Source organism: Ochlerotatus camptorhynchus, unplaced genomic scaffold (genome assembly GCF_037179485.1).
Source record: "Ochlerotatus camptorhynchus isolate MF236.1 unplaced genomic scaffold, CSIRO-AGI_Acam_v1.1 ptg000103l, whole genome shotgun sequence".
NCBI lineage: Eukaryota > Metazoa > Arthropoda > Insecta > Diptera > Culicidae > Ochlerotatus > Ochlerotatus camptorhynchus.
In genome coordinates this window covers 686,819-704,373 of record NW_027040593.1, presented here as the reverse complement: position 1 = coordinate 704,373, position 17,555 = coordinate 686,819, and the positions used below count along the sequence as shown (strand labels likewise).

Genomic DNA, 17,555 nt, shown 5'->3' with positions numbered 1-17,555 from the left:
TAGGAACATGTGCGATGTGGCGCAGGGGGAAGACTAAATCCGTACCAGTGAGCAAGAGCAAGCAGAGTACATTATCCATCCTCCCAGAAACGGGTGAAGCGGAAATTATGATTTTGAATTATTAATTGGGCTACTCTTTGCCAGTGACTTGGTCCAGTGTGTGTGTGTGTGTATGCACGCTGTATTTTGTTCTGGCATTTGTCGATACAGCGAAGCTGACTCTCGTATATGTAAGCGATTAGCGTGCAAACAGGCGCACGTAATGTCTGCGCTTCCGAAGTGGAAATTTTCCACAAGCTTCCGTCGTCATTCAGGCGAAGTGATATCATCATCATCATCGTTACAGAGAGCACCTAAACACACCCGGTGCTGAATAATTCATCGACTACCGATCAGTAATTCAACATCCCGGTAACGGCAACGAAAGATTTCCTTCGTCAAGAAATCAAAAGCAGCTCCGGATTTTCGTCAATTTTTAATTAGTTCGATATTACGACCTACACCAAGGTTCAAAGATAACAACAACAAAGCACGAGCTTTGGATAGAGAGATAGAGTGAAAGACGGAGAAAAATGTGAATTTTCAATGAAGAAAATTCAATTAAAAGTTTCCTCCCCTCCCGCTCTCCTCGCACTTTGTCCAATATATGTATATTGACCGACCACCGGGGTTTGTCCTGTTACCCCCTCGCTTTTGTTGTTACACTATTTTCTCTTCCCCTATTGAAACAACTGCACAACGACGGCGGCATCAGCAGTTTAGCAACACACAGCCGGTGCCGGTAGTGCTATTTAATGAAATTTAGTTGTAGTTTTAATTAAAATTCACTTAAGCCCACCCGGCCGGCCGGGCCGCTAACCCCTTTTTCTCAAACGCTCACAATGAGGAAGAGATTAAAAAGTTTACCTTATATTTTTTTTGTTTCGTTTATCCGGCATCGACCAGTGAGAAAATGAGGTAGAAAAGCTTTTGATTTGTGTTTGATTACAACGGTGAGCGAACACTAAAAACAAATGCAATTGGCTCCAGAGAGGATCGAACTCACGACCTTCGCGTTATTAGCACGACGCTCTAACCAGCTGAGCTATGGGGCCACATGAAAATTACGAGGGAATTTTAAAAACTACACGTCTGCTAAATGGCAGTATTCTCAAATTGGGAAAATGACAGTTTACCCACCAATTGACGCAGAAGACTCCGTGGCGTAACGGTAGCGCGTCTGACTCCAGATCAGAAGGTTGCGTGTTCAAATCACGTCGGGGTCAATGAAATTTTTTGTGTTATGCTTAAGAAAATTTCTAATGAAGCTGTATGTAAACTACGTAAACAGCTTTTATCTTAGCGAGTTTCTTCTGTGATTTCTATATGGGGGTATACTTTGTGAAAACCGAAAATGGAACATGTAACAAAATTATGAAAAATTTTGAACGTTAATAACTCAGCTGCCCCTGGACCGATTTCAATAATTTTAACCCCAATCGATCATAAATATTCCTACGCATCTGTTGAATTTAGGATTTCATTGTCACCATCGAAAATTGCACGAATGTGTAATTGTTGCTATGATAATTAAAATTATCACCGATTGCCTGCAAAAAGCGATTTCCCTAACACAGATTTCAAAGTTGAATTCCATCCGGTTTCACCAAACGGTGTTTATTCAATCACCGTGTGGTAGTTGTGTTCTCCAGTAAAAAACAAAACGCTCCCCCCAAGCAGCTAGCTATCAAGGCTAGCCACAACCGTTTATCGGATTCAGTTCCAATCACCGTGTGTGGTGGCGCCCTGTCGTTGGCATCAGCAGCAGCAGTTCTTTCGGCACGTGGCGTTGAGCATTGTTCTTCAGTACACAACGAAAGGCTCCTACAGGCAGCGAGCTGCAGAGCCCACATGAGCATCCATAGAAGTAGGAATAACCCGCACCGCTATTGATCGGAATCAGTAGCTCTTCGTGAGTCGCTGTGGGCCATCAGGCCATCAAGCGCATCATACTATAGAGTATAAACGTAAACCAATGCGTACAACCCCATAGCGTTGTTCCTTGCAGTTTTGTTATGGTTGATCAACTATACGGTGTGACCAAAAAATTCGTTTTGGGCGTTCATTCTCCACCATGTGTTGGGAATAATTCGATATAATCCATCCACAAGATCCGTTTTTGTTTATACGGGTACTTAAGGTGGCAAACTTTGGACAAAAGCAGTATTTCACTTTACTTTACCGAGGCCCGCAAATAGTCACCTCTGGACATTTCAACTTTATTTTCTTGGAATCCGCCCAACGCATATTTTTTTCAACAATCGCTGCGGCCTGGGCTGCGGGTTCAGAATCCTTCTCAGTATACTCGGAAAGGATAATGAACGGAAAGGCTGGGAGCACGACTGCGAGTTGTCAGCGATGTTGGAGCGACTGGATCCAACGAAATCAGTCGGTTTTACCGAGGGTGTGCTCTCGGGTTTAATAAATCGAGTACTGTTTTTACGACAGATATGAAGATTTATTTCGTTGATATTTTAATCAACTAGCCTGCATTTGTTTTATAATTAACCTTTAGGAAAACCTTGCTATCGTCTGGAAATTTTCCTGCCGCTTCCTTCAGTAGCTCGATATGCCCTGGGGCAATTTTGAACTTCTTGGGATTCTCAAAATAAAGGTGGAAGTTTTCGGAGGTAGTTTCAAAAATAGTGGTAACTGTTCCCTGGCAAAACGCTCTAACGACGTTATCAATCGGTCATCAACCGATTTTAATGCCGAATATATCGCGTAACCCGCCGCGGTGATATATTTTTTAAATAATTTTCTATAATGTCGCCGGTGGCATCTTGAAAGCCTTCGTGCAGATGCTCCCTCTGAAACTTCCACTGTCAACATCGGAAACCTCCACCAAAATCTCGCAAAACCTGCTCCACCGAGAACGCAAGAAAACTCCATGTCCAGTTTTCCACACTGTGGAAAACCCTCCGGCATCCGACAGAAATCGCCCAGCAGGACGAGCACTCTCCAATATTGTACTCACCCACTTGACTGCTTGAATACGACTGGAGCCGACTCTCACAGCGGTGCCGATTGTCGATGTCGAATCATTGCAATTGACGCGGTTTGGTTGGTAGTATTCCTAAGGGTGTGTAAAACCCTTTCACACTATGGGTAGGGTTGTCCGCATATACTCACCAGTGCTGATAAAAATCATTCCTTCTACACTCAACTTAGCTGACAATGAAGACAACCTTAACACATAGACCAACTACCTGTATGAATCTGAATTTTGGCCTCGATTTTGACATAACAACATTCTCTTGATCAAGGCAACCTCTGAGTATTTTAGTCAACATTAAATGTTTTTTTTTCTTCATTCGTGGCTGGTTGTTCATTATCGCCTCCGTTGTTGTCAATATTGATATTCGTTTTCATCTTCGTGGGGATGATTTCTAGATAGAGCTGGAATTAGGGCCCAACAGCTTTTGTAAACAATGACTTCTATCGATGATTTCTAGAAATTCAAGGCTCGCCCACGCAAACCAACATCCTCATCGAGTAGAAGAAGACTTCCCCTACCCGATGGTTATGTTGGTTTGCGTGGGCGTGCCTTGAATTCCTAGAAAACATCGAGAAAAAGTCATTGTTTACAAAAGCTGTTACGCCCTAATTCCAGCTGTATCTAGATTTTGAGAATCAAATGCAAAATGAGTATTTTCATTTTACTCAAATATACCCTGGAGGACGTGTCGTGTTAGTTTTTACACACAAACCGATGGAAAATTATTGCCTCAAGCTGCACTGATGATAAAATCCTGGTTTTAGGCTCTGGAGTCGACAATATTCAAAATAATCATTTTGCCCAAATCGAATTCATTAATTTGCTTTTGAGGATCGCTTCTGATTTTGACAATTTTGGGTTGAATAATGAAGCAGTGGTGCATATCAACAAACGCGTATTCGTTGATGTATAATGAACTCATTTGTTCGTTTCGCTTGTACTCAGCCCAGTGGCAGGCGCTTAGGCAACATGTTATACCGTGACAGTGTTAAAATAATTAACTAATTTGGATATCTCCAACCGAGTTTGTTAATTATCTAATTAGATTCTATTCGGAAATCTCCAACTAATGAATCTAATATTAATCCAAACCTGAAATCTCAGTCTTTATAATACGCAGGACTTCGGCACTTCCTTTTAGTAATAGATGCTTTTAATGAATGTTATCGAAGACTCGACCATATATTTATACTATATCACAGTACACAGAATAAACAATATGACATCAACTTTCTCTAATGATGTCTACTCTACCAGGTTCAATTGCGATACACACGCGACAAACTGTTTGTCTGTTTATGTTCTACATTCACTCTCGTCTCTCTTTCTCTTAAGCTCCTGTCAAATCTAGCACACCCAGTGCAAAAACAATGTGTCTTATATTTTATACACTCGCAGAAATTGTCACAATTTCCACGGACTCCTATTCGTTAAATATGCCGAAACATAGAGTGCTTCCCCCCACATTTCATAAGGCATTTCACTCCCGTGTAAAATTGCTCTTACCTTCTCCATTAAGGTACGATTCATACGCTCGCTAACCCCATTTTGTTGCGGCGTATATGGAGCAGTAGGAATCATTTGGATTCCTTTCCCAACACAGAAATCTCTGAACTCTCTTCCAAAATATTCTCCACCGTTGTCCGTACGCAATCGGCTAATTCGAGAAGAGAACTTGGCAGTCGCCATCGCTTCAAACTCCATGAATTTTTGAAGCACTTCACTCTTTGCTCGTATCAGGTAAACCACTACAAAGTGTGTGAAGTCATCAATAAACGATACAAAATACTTTTAATCGTCATAAGTATCATCTGACATTTTGCCACAAACATCCGAATGGATCAATTCCAGTGGCCTGCTGGACCTAACCCTAAAGCTATTATCAAACACACTACCAAAAAGTCATGTAAATTTCCGTGCCCTGAGACCGACACATGCAAGCGGCCCAAATGACATAAGAATCAGTTGAAAGAAACGAGAAAATAAATTCAATCAATCGTACTTTTCGTCGAGTTGCGTATGTTTCGGTTTGAGAACACTTAATTTTACATGACATGTTTGTTTACGTTCCATAATTTACGTCAAAGATGGATTACGTCTCGTGTAAAATTAGTTATTTTTAAGTGTGAAGGGTTTCCTTGTCTGCTTATCATCTACACATCCTTGGAAAACGGATGTTTCAGTCGAAACGGATGATGGTTGAATGTCCAACCCCTCAACCATATTGTTTTTAAATAGCTTTAGCAAGGAAGTATCCCCTAAGTGACCAAATCTTTCATGCCATAATCTCGTGCCATTTTCTACCTTACCTACCTTTGCAAAATCTGAAAAATCCTCTGGAACAAAATCTATGATATACAGACCATCGGATTTTCTTCCTGTGTGAAAGACTTCTCCATTATTGTTGAAAACCTCAACCTTACCATTCTTAAAAGTGATACACATGCCCTCGTCTTCGAGTTTTGATACGGAAATTAGATTGCAATGTAACTCTGGAATCAGGGTTACTTCCACTCACTTGCTATAAAAAAAATGTTTTTCGGAATTATGAAATCATGAAATAGTATAATGTTAATTAGTACTTGTAAGTTACAAGAAAAGGTCATGAAGTATATATTTGACACATAAAATCTGTCAATATTGCTTTCAGTGCGTCACAATCAGCGATTTTACGACTCGTGAGCGCTCATTCTGAGTGAACGCTCACGAATCACAAGATCGCTGATTGTGACGCTCTGAAAGCGAAATTGGCAGGTTTTATAAATCAAACACATACTTTACACCCTCTTCTTGTTACTTACAAGTACAACATATCATTATAACATCTAATGATTGCATAATTCCGAAAAATATTTTTTCATAGCAAGTGAGTGGAAGCAACCCTGTCTGGAATAAAGTACGCATTATACAATTAAATAAATTTGTTGTTGTCAATTCTCAACTGAACATTTCCCATGCGAGAGCATCTCAACCTTGTACCATCCTGGGCTGTAGCCACGTTTATCTGTTTGTTGAAAATTTGCATTTCGCGCAACATGTGGTTCGAAGCTCCACTGTCCAAGATCAATGAATGCTTGGGAATCCCCACTGGCAAGTTATTGATCCAGGATCCTAGGAAAGATCGGACTGGAGCGTAGTACTGCCTCTCCAGTTCATGCCTGGCGAATATGGCATCCCTTAAATTTGCGCTAAATGGCAAGCCTGCCTCATGGCGCGAATGTCCGAGCCTTGGTAGATCCAGTCGGGTCAACGGTAGAGACACATTAAACTGACCGTTCTGCCGTTCCACATTCACGGTATTGGTGGTTGGCACATTCGTTTTGGTAACCGTTACCATCTTCGTTAGTTCCAACGGTAAGGACACCTTGAACTGACCATTTTACCGTACCACCTCCACGGTATTGGTGGTCTCGGTTGATATTTTCGCTTCAGCCAACGCTGCCAACAAAGCTACATTAGCCTTATCTTCCAGTTTCTTGTACTTGTCAACCAAGCAGTTCCTCTTCAAGTGGCCCATCTTGCCGCAGCTATAGCACTTACAGTTCGAAAAATCCCGTTTGGTGTTGGGTTGTTTGCGATTTGTATTCTTTCGTCCAACGAAAGCAACCTGTTTGTTCTCCATGTTTTCCACACTTCGATCCTTGCAAGATAACGATTTATCTGCGTCAAGAAAAATTCGTTTTACTTGATCTAATGACATTTGGTTTAGTTCATCCTTTCGGATGACAGAGAGGGCACCAATTAGGTGATTGAACTGTACAGGAATAGCAACTAATAATGTATTTAGCTGATCCGCTTGTGAAATGACCACACCCATACAGTTCAATTGCCTAATCATTTCTGCATGTTCGGTAAATAGTTGCGGTAAAGATGTAAATCCTCTGTTACGAAGCAAATACAATTTGGATCGTAACCCTAGCATAGCCGTAGCACCATGCTTTTGATAAGTTACACTTAATTTATCCATAATTGATTTTGCATATTGGCATTCCAAAACATGCGCCATCGGATCATCATCAATTGCCATTAGCAATTCATTTACCGCTTTTTCATCATCTTTAATCCTTTTAGCAAATTTCTCCTCTCGTTCATGCCCTTGTTCGGCCGTCTCCCCCTCAACTGGCAAAGCGTACTCCTCTTCTAAAGGAGTTCACATTAGAGTGTGATCAAGTTCTTCCTGTTTCAACAGATGTTCAATCCTCTTCTTCCAAAACGGAAAGGATTTTTCATCCCCTTTAAAAACGGGGATAACAACACGTCGAAATCCATTGTCCATAATGCTGGAACTTAACAAATGTCTACAGAAAAATTACTTTATTTGTTGATCCTTTCAACTTTATTTGTTCTACAGAAATCTCTGCCTTGAACAACCCTAACAACTTTATTTGTTCTACAAATATCCCTGCTGTGAACAACCCTAACAACTTTGTTGACAAACAAGTCTATCTGAAAAAGTAGCTAGTGGCACAGATAGCCTGGGCCCATAACCTGTTAAAATAATTAACTAATTTGGAAATCTCCAACCGAGTTTGTTAATTATCTAATTATCTAATTAAATTCTATTCGGAAATCCCCAACTAATGAATCTAATATTAATCCAAACCTGAAATCTCAGTCTTTATAATACGCAGGACTTCGGCACCTCCTTTCAGTAATAGATGCGTTTAATGAATGTTATCCAAGACTCGACCATATCTTCATACTATATCACAGTACACAGAATAAACAATATGACATCAACTTTCTCTAATGATTTCTACTCTACCAGGTTCAATTGCGATACACACGCGACAAACTGTTTGTCTGTTTATGTTCTACATTCACTCTCGTCTCTCTTTCTCTTAAGCTCCTGTCAAATCTAGCACACCCAGTGCAAAAACAATGTGTCTTATATTTTATACACTCGCATAAAATGTCACTTTCAATAGACAGCGAGCCCAGCACAGCAAAATAAACGATTTGAGCCTGGAACATGCTGCCTACTGTCAAACGCTGCTGTTGGTATAGATATTAGTGACGTTTAACGCACGCACACTGGCGGGTGTATCACCGTGTAAAGTTGTTTATTATTTTCCTCTGGCTAAGCTAAAAAATGAACTTGACAGGGATTTGTTATGTATTTTCCTCGGATTTTCACTAACACGCCCTCACATACAACAAGACGTGAAAATCTCTATAGGCCTTCCCTAATAAAAATAACCATAAAAGAGAGCTTAACGACGTGTTCAGGGTATCATCCAAACCATTTGCGGGATAGTTTACTCATCCGGGATACAGTCCGTTTATCGTATTTGTTTATTAGGGTTGTCACTGGCCTGCTTGTACTTCACAGCGAATATATTCAAAACGAACGCAATTCATCTACACTAGGTTGAAGCTAAGAGGAAGAGGTGACAATTGGCTTCTTCCTCTTTTATTTCTATTTCTATCTCTATCTCTATCTTCATCTATCTCTACCTCTATATTACGCACATGAAATCGGCCAATGAGGTGCTGGTTCACGTTTTGCAGAAAAGTGGTTCATTTTCGCCCCGTATTGCTCCCTCTTCTCTTATGGTTGAAACGCTACTCCTTGCGTGTGATGGTAAATGATAAAAACACTGATACTCACACGTGGAACCCGAGGGGCACGCAATACAAAGAATCGTGACTTAAATCTCAAGGCCCAAACGCAATGTGGACGGAAGCAGAACGGAAACGGAAAGTTTGACAGTTGTCACAAATGACATCAATAAGCCTAACCGATGTCGATTTGGTTCTAACTAGTTTTCAAGTACACAGCAAAAAAATAATTTTGATATCACGTCAAAGTGGATGCACTACAATCATGTCGAAAATATGGTGTAATATTTACTTGCTAAAAAGGACCAAATTATCATTAATACAATGCATGAACTGACATAACGCTGCTTTCACTGCATTTGTTTATTTATGTGGTCATAAAAATTACATGAAATTTTCGACATGATTGTAGTGCATCCACTTTGATGTGATATCAAAATTATTTTTTTGCTGTGTAGGCTTACTCAGATCGGGCTTTTCCGCTGCCACTGCCGTTTCGCTTTCGCTGTCATTGCGCTTGGGCCTTCACTGTTAGTAGTATGGAATGTTATGGTAGAGTGACGTCGTCACTTGAGTGCTCAGCAATATTTACAATATTTTTGCTTCTAACACCAGCAAGCTAAGCTACCTGTTGGCCCGGGCCTTATATAAACATTATTAAAACCCTACAGTAAAAGTGTGGACGTCTGTCAAAATCGAACCGACAAAATGCACTGCTTTGCTCGATTGGAACAACTTTTTTCAGTTTTGTGGTGACAGTCGTCCATACTTTTACCCAGGGTGCCTTCCATTCATTTTGACTAAAAAAATGTTTTAGGAAATTATGGAATAATACGATATTATGATGGTATTTTGTATGTGTAAGGAACAAGACAATTTTTTAAAGTTTGTGTTTGACACATAAAACCTGCAAATTTAGCTTTGACAGAGCCACAATGAGCGATTTTATGATCGCCTCTTCGCGAAGAGTGAAGAGTGAAGAGTGGGTGAGATAAATGACAAAATCGTTTATTGCGACTCTCATGCAGCAACATTGGCTGGTATTATGTGTCAAACACAAACTCCACAATCTTTTCTTGTTGCTTACACAAACAAAATATTATTATTATATCTTATTATTCCATAATTTTATAAAACATTTTTTTAGCCAAAATGAATGGAAGGAACCCTGCTTTTACCACCGACAAACCGACATGAATGATCATACAAATTACAAAGAAATTTCTGCTCAAAGCACAAAACTGACATCTGCCAGCGTGTTCGCGGAAAATATTTATCTTTATCGCGTACAAAATTTATGAGTTGGTTCGTGTCTAATCTATTTCGGACAAATAGTTTTTATCTAGATAAAACACTTCTAAGGTTTTGACAGATGGGATCGCTGAACATTTGAATCGGCCGTTATGGATTCTTGATCAAGAGTTAAGTTTAAGTTTCATGTCGGTTTGTCGGTCTTTTACTAGAGTGCTTTAGTATACTCCACTCGAAATCGTGCGGAACTAATCTTCTTTTCCTGATATGTTTGTTTAATTCCGTCTTAATGCCTGTATGTATGTATAGGTGCCAACGTAAATGCACATGCTTTGTTATGACGTGCACATTCCACTGAATGGTTGATGCAAACGATGGAAATTAAATGCATTTTTTTTTAAATTAAGGCTGTGTCCCAATTGGCGAGTTAATTTTAACTCGTTGTTAAAAGTGGCTGATGGAAAGTTATTGAATAACCTTACTATCCGAAGGTGGTTATTTCTGACGGACTAGAAGCTAAATTTTGACAACCATGGCTGAGTTCTGTTTGAAAACCGATCGATCGATAACACGGCAATTTTCGAACATTGAAAATAACTTTCGAAATGTCACTTTTATACCCCGGACAGACTATGACTTATATCATGTAATATAGGCTGTCTTGCAATGAACACTCATACATCTAGTTTTCACTGGAAATCCAATGTATGAGTGCTCATTGCAAGACAGCCTATATTACATGATATAAGCCATAGTCTGTCCAGGGTATTAACCACGAGTTATACCCCATAAGACTTATATCATGTAATATAGGCTGTCTTGCAATGAGCACTCATATATAAGATTTCTAGTGAAAAGTAGATGTATGAGTGCTCATTGCAAGACAGCCTATATTACATGATATAAGCCATAGTCTGCATGGGGTATTTCGCGGCAATTGGGATACAGCCTAAATGCGTATTAAATGGGTATTCTTGAATGTGGAACGCCCCTAGACCCTACTACACTGGAACCTCCATTTACGAACCAAAACGGGGATTCGTAAATCGAATTACTTCGTAAAAAGAAAACTCGTTATTTGGGATTTATTTCGTAAAAAGAGGTTTTTGAAAATATTGTCAAATACCCCACAATATGGGTATTTTTGGAATCGGAGTGACGTGTAGGGACCGAAAATCAATGTCTGACGCCATTTTAAATCCAAGATGGCGGCTTCCGGTTACAGAAAAATTTGGAAATTATGCCCAATACCCCATAATATGGATATTTATGGAATCGGAGTGACGTGTAGGGACCGGATATCGATGTCTGACCCCATTTGAAATCCAAGATGGTGACTTCCGGTTACAGAAAAACTTGGAAATTCTGCCAAATACCCCACAATATGAGTATTTTTGGAATCGGAGTTACGTGTAGGGACCGGAAATTGATGTCTGACACCATTTTGAAATCCAAGATGGCGGCTTCCGGTTATAGAAAAACTTGGAAATTCTGCCAAATACCCCACAATATGGGTATTTTTGGAATCAGGGTGATGTGCAGGGACCAGAAATCGATATCTGACGTCATTTTGAAATCCAATATGGCGACTTCCGGTTACAGAAAAACTTGGAAATTCTGTCAAATAGCCCACAAATATGGGTATTTTTGGAATCGAAGTGACGTATAGGGACCGGAAATCGATATCTGATGTCATTTTGAAATCCAAGATGGAGACTTCCGGTTACAGAAAAACTTGGAAATTCTGTCAAATAGCCCACAATATGGGTATTTTTGGAATCGAAGTGACGTATAGGGACCAGAAATCGATGTGTGTCACAATTTTTCAATCCAAGATAGCGGCTTCCGGTCACAGGAAAACAGAAAAATATCGTTAAATACACAACAATATGGATATTTTTGGAATCGGAGTAACCTGTGAGAACCGAGAATCCATATCTGACGCCATTTCGAAATCCAAGATGGTGACATCCAGTTACAGAAACACTGGGAAATACTGTCAAATACCTCACAATATGGGTTTTTTGGAATCGGGGTGACTTACTAGGACTGAAAACCCATGTATGACGCCATTTTGAAATTCAATATGGTGACATCCGGTTACACAAAAATCATGTTAAATAACCTACAATTCGGGTATCTTAAGAATCGGGGTGACGTGGTGGTATTTGCCAATTTTTCTATAATTGGAAGCGGCCATCTTGGATTTCGAAATGACGTCAGACATAAATTTCCGGTTCTTACACGGCACTCCAATTCCAAAAATACACATGTTGTGGGGTATATGACAGAATTTCCAAGTTTTTCTGTAACTGGAAGCCACCATCTTGGATTTCAAAATGGCGTCAGACATCAATTTGCGGTCTCTAAACGTCATTCCGATTTCAAAAATACCCATATTGTGGGCTATTTGACAGAATTTCGAAGTTTTTCTGTAACCGGAAGTCGCCATCTTGGATTTCAAAATGGCATCAGATATCGATTTCCGTTCCCTATACATCACTCCGATTCCAAAAATACCCATATTGTGGGCTATTTTACAGAATTTCGAAGTTTTTCTTTAACCGGAAGTCGCCATCTTGGATTTCAAAATGGGGTCAGACATCGATTTTCGGTCCCTTCACGTCACTCCGATTCCAAAAATACCCATTTTGTGTTGTATATGGCAGAATGTTCAAGTTTTTCTGTAACCGGAAGCCACCATCTTGGATTTCAAGATGACGTCAAACATAGTTCCTACACGTCATCCTGATTCCAAATATACCCATATTGTGGGGTATTGAAAGTATCTTCCAGTTTTTCATGAACCGGATGCCGCCATCTTGGATTTCAAAATGGCGTCAGACATGGGTTTCCGGTTCCTACATCTCACTCCGATTCCAAAGATACCCATATTGTGGGATATTTCATAGTTTTTCCCAGATTCCCATAATAGCAAAGAAAAACTAGTTATTTGGAATTTACTTCGTAAAAAGAAATCTCGTTAAAGGGCGAACACGAAATTATTGCGACACAGAAAATATCATGCCAATTTTCTTATAATGTTTAGAATCAAACCAAAATTTTAGGGTAGTTTTATACATATATTTACTTCAAAAATCAAAAAAAAAGTTAATCGATGGAGCCTTGAGTTTAAAATTGAACGCATTTTCGCTTGATGCCCGCCATCAAAGTCTTTACAGTGTCATCCGGTACCAGTTTCTCAGTTTTTTTTCCATTTTCTTAACATGTCCTTCTCGTCTTTGACTGTCTTCTTGCTCTTCCGAAGTTCCCGCTTCATTATTCCCCAGTACTGCTCCACCGGGCGCAGCTCCGGACAGTTTGGCGGATTCATGTCCTTTGGAACAAAATGGACAGAATTGGCCTCATACCACTCCAGGACACTTTTAGAATAGTGGCATGATGCCAAATCTGGCCAAAATAGCGGAGCTTCGTCGTGCTGCTGCAAGAACGGCAAAAGGCGCTTCTCGAGGCACTCAGATTTGTAGATCTCGCCATTTACTGTGCCCTTTGTCACGAAAGGCTCACTCTTCAGTCCGCAAGAGCAGATGGCCTGCCAAATGAGATATTTGGAGGCGAACTTCGACATTTTCTTCTTCTTAAATTTGTCGTCCACATCGAACTTGCTCTTGCCGGTGAAAAACTCCAACCCCGGAATTTGCTTAAAATCGGCTTTTATATACGTTTCGTCGTCCATCACACAGCAGTCATATTTTGTCAGCATCTTCTCGTAGAGCTTCCGTGCCCGAGTTTTAGCCGTCGGTTGTTGCCGCTCATCGCGGTTTGGGAAGTTCTGTACCTTGTATGTATGTAGTCCAGCTCTCTTCTTTGAATTCTGGACGTAGCTCTGCGACATGCCGATCTTTTTAGCCAAATCACGGCTTGAGACGTTGGGATTTGCTTTAATCATCCGCTTCACCTTTCCCTCCGTCTTTTTGTTCTCCGGTTCCGGTTTTCTTCCAGCTCCTTTGCCGTGGTCCAACGTCAACCGCTCCTGGAACCGCTTCAACACTCTGGAGACGGTTGAATGGTGAATGTTCAACATTTTTCCCAACTGCCGGTGCGACAGGTCAGGAAATTCCAGGTGTTTGGAAAGAATTTGTTCTCTCAACTCGCGTTGGTTCACCTCCATTTTCGTTGAATCGAAAAACACGACTTCGAGTTTGACAGTATGTACACAATGCACATCAATGAGAAAGTGTGCAAAATTTGGTTGATTTTTACCCAATGGTAAAAAAGTTATGCCCTGTTGAATGTCGCAATAATTTCGTGTTCGCTCTTTAGCCATCGACTGTTTTAGACAACCACAATTTAAACGTTATTTTCGCTGTATTTTCTCACTAAAACACTTCGCTGAATGTATTTAAACGATTCCTTAGTCTTTCAGCTTCAATCCTAATACATTCTTACGGCTGAGAAAATCTGTTATGTCAGGTGTTTCTTCAAATGAAACATAAGCAGCACATGAAAATACGGCTGATTTCGAGTTGCCGGTAATAGAACAGCTGGTTAACACACAGTTTAAACGGAAAGGTTGCCGAAATAAAGGAGGCTACCGACAATAGTCACACTCACCTGAGAAGTTTGGAGCGCCTTAAAAACGTGTTTTACCCGTTTTGGACAGTTCTGTCGATTGGAATGGATAGAATAGCTAGCAGCAGATAAATGTAAACAAACAAACACGTCATATGTGTGCGTGACACTGAGAAAATGCTAATAGAAGTGCGGAAGCTGCTTATTAGATTGCCGAGAATACGTAAATTCCCCTACAGGGTTTTTGATCTAATTTCCGTCCTACTAAGCACACCCCGCGCTTCACCTCTCTCTTCTGAACGAGTTTAAACAAAAAATGGAATATTTCTGTCAAAATTGACTTCTAAATTTATTCACCAATTGTCGAGATATTGATTAAAATCTAACACTGCTTCTTGATTCTAAATTCGTACTACGAGTTTCAATTCCGTCCTAACGCATTGAAACGCCATTAGATTTTCTTCGTCGCTTCTTTTGTTTTGAGAACAATGAGCGTAAATATTCATACAATGCGCTCTAACAGGATTTATGTTGTAGCTAATGAACTAACGCATCGGAACAAACCTATTATTGATTTGTGCACGGTGAAATAATTGATATTATTGATCTTTTCTGATCGATAGAACGGAAATGGGCGATTACGACGAAGTAGCGCTCTACCCTATGATGTGAATATTCAATGGGAGGCTATTTTTTTATTCAAAACAACGTTAATAAAAATTTGGCTCCAGAGAGGATCGAACTCACGACCTTCGCGTTATTAGCACGACGCTCTAACCAACTGAGCTATGGGGCCTCTTGAATAATTACAACGAGATTTGAAAACAATTCTTTATTGTAATAGGGGATGTTCATAAACCACGTAGACACCTTAGGGGGAGCGGGGGACGGGAGAGTTAGCGAGGGGAGGGGGGGTCTAAACCTCTCACAAACTGTCTGCGTAGTTTGTGAAAAGTTCCATACTGTAACATGCAGCCCTTACTGAAATCAACACTAAATCGCCCATCGGTATAGAAGACTCCGTGGCGCAACGGTAGCGCGTCTGACTCCAGATCAGAAGGTTGCGTGTTCAAATCACGTCGGGGTCAAGGGAAGATATTTTTTTGACGTAGGACTACGTCTCTGTGGAATATACTGAGGTGTAAATCGAAAAATTGTGTGACCAAATAGGTTTAAAACGGTTATATAACATGGCCACTTATGGATGGATTTATAATCTTATTCCATCGTTTGATTCAAATTTGATGTAAGATTCGTTTCGTATAAAGATTATAGAAATTTATCATTTGTAAGCTATTAAAAATAAATCAAAATTTTTGGCCATCATCAACCAAGCACGTGCTTGCTTGCTATGATCACAAACAAAGCGACAGACGGAGTAGCTCGAAACATTTTAGTGACGAACCTGCTTTTGCAATTTTTCAGTGTACCACATGGCAATATTACCAACCGATGGAAACTAATGAATTTAAATTGGCTCACTACTTCACTAGCCTTAGCCTGTTTCTTAGAGTTAGCTCTATGATATATTTTTTTTTATATCTTTATTAAGGAGACTTTCAGCCGTTGGCTGGCTCGTCTCCGAATAGCTCTATGATATTACTACTCGATTGTCCTAGCATTTCCTTCAAATGAACAAGAATGTTTTGGTTCTGTCTCAATCACTCTAGACAAAACTGGAATGCATAATAAAAACAACAAGCACACACAACCAACTTTGATCCAATAAGAACAAAAGTGTCGTGACCGGACCGAGGTTTCCAGCCTCGGTCACGGCTATACGAATCCGCGATGCTGCTATTCCTGCAGCTGCTGCCGCTTCTGCTGCTGCTTCTGCTGCTGCTCCTCCGTGGTCTTCAAAATTCGTCACAAGAATGTCTTCAACGAGAAGTAGTTGTAAAATTATAATTATTTCCGTTGGTTATGATAGTACATTGATTTAATATTTTAATTGATTAGCCTACCTGGCTCTTCATCTTTGTTTAATTTAATATTCTAATTTAATGTTTGCGTTTTTCAACTAGTTTACAGAATACCCCTTTGGATGTGTGTTTTGTTTGAATTGAAAAAAGTGATAACCTACCTACCTACGAGTATAATTTAACCTAACGTTCTAGATCACGTATGATCTGATGATTTGATCTCAGACAGGTGTCTCTGAACCTTTCCAGGATGAATACTCTCCGTTCTTCTAATGTCGGAATTCCAGCCAGGAGGTGGATCTCAGAATTTCTAGTCCGCGGGGGACTATTTAGGCCTATCATAAGAATCTTGTTCTGGATCCTTTGGAGTTTACGGTGATGGCATTTGGCGCAACTCTCCCAGATTGGCATACCGTACTCGATTACAGGAAGGATGATTTGTTTGAAGACAGCAGGCTTATTTTTTTCAGGGATAGAGTAGACCTCCTGTTGATGAGTGGATACAGTGATCTTATCAAGATGTTACACTTGGTTTTGGTTTTGTCAACGTGCTCCCTGAAAAGAAGCTTGCTGTCTAGTGTTAGACCGAGGTACACGACCTCTTTCCCAAGCAACACACTTCCATCGAAATGAGTTGCTGCAACTTGATTGTGACTGGAATAAGTTGCACAAAAGTAACCACAATTGTTCAGTGATAAGTGTGCTGCTAGGGTTGGACCATTCCATCACTGAGCCGTTTAAGCAGATCTTATTATTTTCAGACGGGACAAGTCTGGGAGAATTAGTGTGTGGAAAGATGATGACCTGGGTCTTTGCCGCGTTGATATGGATCTTCCAGCTGTTGAAATATTCAGACAGGACGTCCAGGCCTCTCTGAAGTTTGGCAATCAGATCTCCGATGACCCTACCCTTGTAGACGATGGATGTGTCATCTGCGAACAGAGACAACGATCCACCATCAGGGAGTGCCTGCATATCGGAGGTGAACAGGTTGAATAAAATGGGGCCAAGGATGAGAGAATCGGAACGTCCTGTCTGATAGATAGTTGTTTATGATCTTCACTAGGAAGATTGGAAGACCATACTGCTGCAATTCGAACACCAGGCCATCATGCCAGACATTTTCGAACGCATTTTCAACGTCCAACAACGCCATGGCAGATGTTTTCGAAACAAACTTGTTCCGTCTGAGAATGTTTGTTACTCGAGTCAGCTGGTGGACGGTCGAACGACCTTTCCGAAAACCAAAC

At 40.3% G+C, this 17,555-nt stretch overlaps 4 non-coding genes across 4 annotated transcripts; 2 read left to right on the top strand and 2 right to left on the bottom strand.

Annotated features, from left to right (window-relative positions):
* Positions 1-1,020: 1,020 nt before the first annotated feature.
* On the bottom strand, positions 1,021-1,094 carry TRNAI-AAU (transfer RNA isoleucine (anticodon AAU)). The gene has a single exon. It is a non-coding gene; the product is annotated as a tRNA-Ile (tRNA).
* A 99-nt stretch (positions 1,095-1,193) lies between these two features.
* TRNAW-CCA (transfer RNA tryptophan (anticodon CCA)) lies at positions 1,194-1,265 on the top strand. Its single transcript has one exon. It is a non-coding gene; the product is annotated as a tRNA-Trp (tRNA).
* A 13,840-nt stretch (positions 1,266-15,105) lies between these two features.
* TRNAI-AAU (transfer RNA isoleucine (anticodon AAU)) lies at positions 15,106-15,179 on the bottom strand. The gene has a single exon. It is a non-coding gene; the product is annotated as a tRNA-Ile (tRNA).
* Positions 15,180-15,399: 220 nt separating this feature from the next.
* TRNAW-CCA (transfer RNA tryptophan (anticodon CCA)) lies at positions 15,400-15,471 on the top strand. Its single transcript has one exon. It is a non-coding gene; the product is annotated as a tRNA-Trp (tRNA).
* The last annotated feature ends 2,084 nt before the right edge of the window (positions 15,472-17,555 follow it).